Source organism: Sceloporus occidentalis, unplaced genomic scaffold, assembly GCF_023333645.1.
Source record: "Sceloporus occidentalis isolate IW3139 unplaced genomic scaffold, rSceOcc1.0.p SCAF_2, whole genome shotgun sequence".
Lineage (NCBI taxonomy): Eukaryota > Metazoa > Chordata > Lepidosauria > Squamata > Phrynosomatidae > Sceloporus > Sceloporus occidentalis.
Window position 1 is genome coordinate 221,043,153 of NW_028316982.1, and position 4,705 is coordinate 221,047,857.

Below are 4,705 nucleotides of genomic sequence, written 5' to 3' on the forward strand. Positions count from 1 at the left end.
AAACCAGGATGGATAACTAAAGAATTTTCAACTGAGCTAAATTTTAAATGGAACACGTATAAGAAATGGAAAAAGGGGGAAATCACCAAGTAGGAATTTAAACAAATAGCTAGCACATGTAGGGGGAAAGTCAGAAAAGCTAAAGCACAAAATGAGCTCAGGCTTGCTAGAGAGGTTAAGAACAATAAAAAGGGCTTTTTATGGTATGTCTTTAGCAAAAGGAAGAAGATGGAAATGGTAGGTCCACTACATGGAGACGATCGAGAAATGCTACCAAGGGACAGAGAAAAGGCAAACCTACTCAACACCTTTGCCTCAGGAGTTTATCAGACAAGGGGAATTGGAAGTATAATCTGATGGCAAATTCGGGCAATGGCATGCTATTTTCGGGCAATGGGGAGCCAGTTTGAATGCAGTGCGTATTCACATAATTGAATGTGACTTTAAGTGAATGTGTTTTGGCCCCACTCTCTTTTCATTCAAATTTAAGAGAAATTCCTCCCGTTTGATAAACTCCTCAGTCTTCTCACAAAAGGAAAAGGGTGCTCAACCTAAGAAAAACGGAGCAGAGGGCACAGTAGGGAAAACACAGCACAAAATAAGTAATGAGGTAGTACAAGAATATCTGGTTAATCTAAATGAATTTAAGTCTCCTTGACCAGATGGACTACATCCAAGGATATTAAAATATCTGGCAAATGTAATTTTGGAGCCATTGGCAATTATCTTTGAGAAATTCTTAAGAACAGGAGAAGTCTCAACAGACTAGAGGGGAGCAAACATTGTCCCCATATTCAAAAAGAGAAAAAAGATAATCCCAACAATTATCACCCAGTTAGTCTGACATGAATACCAGGAAAGATTCTAGAGGAGACCATTAAACAGAGAGTCTGTGGACATTTAGAAAGCAATGCCATAATCACAAAAAGTCAACACACAACAAAAAGTCAGAGAAACAAGTCATGCCAGACAAATCTCTCTCTCTCTCTCTCTCTCTGATAAAATTACCATATTGGTAGATTAAGGGAATGCTGTGGATATAGCATACCTTGATTTCAGTAGGTCTTTCACAAGGTCTCCCATGACATTCTTACAAACAAGCGAATAAAATGTGGGCTAGATAATGCAACTGTTAGATGGATTTGTAATTGGTTGATTGGCCGAACCCAATGGCTTCTCTTCATCCTAGAGAGAAGTGACCAGTGGGGTCCCACAAGGCTCTGTCCTGGGCCCAGTGCTATTCAATATCTTTATTCAGTGACTTGGATGAATGAATAGTGGGCATGCTTATGACACCAAATTAGGAGAAGTAGCTAACACCCCAGAGGACAGAATCAAAATTCAAAATGACCTTGATAGATTAGAAAACTGGGCCAAAGCTAACAAAATGAATTTCAACATGGTGAAATGTAAGGTACTGCACTTAGAGCAAAAAAATGAAACGCACTATTATAAGATGGGGGACACCTGGCTTAATGAGACTACATGTGAAAGGGATCTAGGAGTCCTAGTAGACCACAAGTTGAACATGAGTCAACAGTGTGATGTAGCAGCTAAAAAGGCCAATGTGATTCTAGGCTGCATCAGTAGAAGTAAAGTGTCTAGATTGAGGGAAGTAATAGTGCCACTGTATTCTGCTTTGGTCAAGCCTCACCTGCATCGAATTCTGGGCACTGCAATTCAAAAAGGATGTTGACAAGTTGGAGCATGTCCAGAGGAGGGTGACCAAAATGGTGGAAGGTCTGGAAACCATGCCTTATGAGGAGTGACTTAGGGAGCTGCATATGGTTAGCCTGGAGAAGAGATGGTTAAGAGGTGTATGATAGCCCTGTTTAAATATTTGAAGGGATGTCATATTGAGGTTAGTGCAAGCTTGTTTTCTACTGCTCCACAGAATAGGATCCTGAACAATGGCTACAGGAAAAGAGATTCCAGCTCAACATTAGGAGGAACGTCCTGACAGTAAGAGCTGTTTGACAGTGGAACACACTTCCTTGGAGTGTATTGGAGTCTCCTTCCTTGGAAGTCTTTAAACAGAGGCTGGATGGCCATCTGTCAGGAATGCTTTGATTGTGACTTCCTGCATGGCAGGGGGTTGGACTGGGTCTGGATGGCTCTTATGGTCTCTCCCAACTCTGATTCATTAAAGACTATAATGTTTAGAAAAGTGGTGGGGGAAAAGGAATACTGCACAACAGGTAGTGAGATTCAAGCAAAACCACAAACCTTAGTCTGCAAGACCTGAGCAGGGTTGTTAATAACAGACGGGGGCGGGCATGGGAGATCTATCATTCACTATTGTTGCATGACTTATGGTGACCCTAAGGAGATCCTGGGAGTAGGATTGCCATACTTCTCTACTATAAACCGGGATAAAATGTAGGACAAAATTTAGACCAAAATGCAGAACAATTGTAGGATAAAATTTAGTCCAAAATGTAGGACATTTAAGGTCCTCAAATGTCCTACATTTTGGGCTAAATTTTATCCTACAATTGTTCTGCATTTTGGTCTAAATTTTGTCCTACATTTTGTCCCAGTTTATAGTAGAGAATTATGGCAACCCTACCTGGGAGCCAGCTTGGTGTGGCGGTTTGAGTGTTGGACTATGACTGTGGAGACCAGGGTTTGAATCCTGGGTCAGCCATGTAAACCCACTGGGTGAATTTGGGCAAGTCACACATTCTCAGCCTCAGAAGATGGCTATGGCAAACCCCCTCTGAAGAAACTTGCCAAGAAAACCCTGTGATAGGTCTTGACTTAGGGTCACCATAAGACCCTATCACAGTGACCCTAAGACCCTATCCCTAGGGCCTTAGAGTCACTATAAGTCAGAAACAACTTGAAGGCACACAACAACAACAGAGGAAAACCTATCATGAGGTTTTCTTAGCAAGATTTGTTCGGAGGGGGTTTGACTTGCTTTCCTCTGAAACTGAGAGGGTGTGCCTTGCAGTGGGTTTCCATGGCCGAGTGAGAATTCGAATCTTGATCTCCAGGGTTGTAGTCCAACACTTAAATCAACCGTTACACCACACTGGCATTCATGGTGCTCATAAGTCCAGCTTACTTTCCAAAAATTAAGCAATGCAAACAATGAATGAAATCTGATTGCAAGTTCAGTGCTGGAACTGTGCCCTGGAGCATGTTTAGTACAAAAATTTGACATGTGTTGCAAAGTTTACTGGGCTAAGACAAAAAATTTTGGTGGCTCACATTGCTTTTCTTTCCAGTCCCAGGGGCCTTCTAGGAAGGGCAGTAGAGTTAGTCAAGAACAGTAAGGGGTGTGTAGTTTTTTGTGGGTATTTTGGGCTGTGTGTCCATGTTCTGGAAGAGTTTCTTCCTGGCGTTTCACCAGCATCGGAGGCTAGCATCTTCAGAGAATGCTGGCATGGAAATTAGTGGGGTGTGTGTGTGTATATACATACACTGTGTGACTCCTTGGTTGAGAGGAAGCGACTTGGTACCCTAACAAGGGGAGACACTCTCCACACCTGCATGGCCTTTCAGGCTGTTTGAATAGCAGAAACCTGCTTTGGGTGCACCTACATTGTGGTTTCGTAGGTGCTAGTACTTTTGGCAAAGAAAGGAAAAGATCTTGTAAAACTGTAAATCCCAGGATTCCATAGGATGGAGCTACAGCACTTAAAGTGGTGCCAAAGTGCATTTATTTCTCCAGTGTAGACACACCCTGGTATCTTTTGCTGGCAAATTATTTCAGGTAGTGTGACCAGAGGTCCTCCTTTTCCAGGACACATCCTCCGTTTCAGCCGTCTCTGTCCAGGAGGAATTTCAAAATGACCTCCATTTTGAGCCCGACTGAGAACCATGAATTTATCTTTCTATTGGTTGTTTAGCTCTCATTTTGTAATGTCCAACATTTTCTTGAGTGTCCTTCATTGTGTGATGCCTTGACGGTGCATCTTGGGCTGGGAAACTGGCGAGCCAATGCATAGTAATATAAGGCTGCATCTACACGGTAGAAACAATGCAGTCTGACGACACTTTAAGTGTCGTAGCTCCATCTTATGGAATCCTGGAATTTTTAGTTTAGCCTTCTCTGCTGAAAAGTGCTGGTTCCTTGCAAAACTACAAATCCCAGGATTATGCAAAGTGGGGCCATGGCAGTTAAAGTGGTGTCAAAGCGCATTTATTTCTACAGTGTAATAATGCACACTAAAACTTATGAGAACCCAGTTGAATTCGGATTCTGGGATTGTTTCAGATGTCCTCACCACAAAAGAGGGCAAGGCACCACAAAATGTAGGACATGGCCTGCTAAAAGCTGAAAACAGAAGATAAAATCCATGCTTTGATCTTAGCCATGCTCAAAATGGAGGGCATTTTGGGATTCCTCCTGGACAGAAGGCTGAAATGGAGGACAGCTCCTGGAAAAGGAGGACACCTGGGCTGTTTAAGAGGTACAGTTCAGAAGAAAGGCATTCCCTTAAAAGGCTCAGCCATCCTAAAGAGAGGCAAAATTGGTCATCTTTTTCCTTCAGGCCTGTAGGGTGGTTATAAACTACAACCCCCATAAGCCAACGCGAAGATTGCCCTCCCTGCGCGTGCGCAGTCACTGAGACGGGCGGGGATGGAGGAGTCGTTCTAATCACTCCTTTTGTCAATGAACGGTCCCGCTGTTGGAACGCCGGGGATGCCTTTGGAGCTCCCCCGCGCAGGCGCAGTGGCTGCTGTGACTACTAGC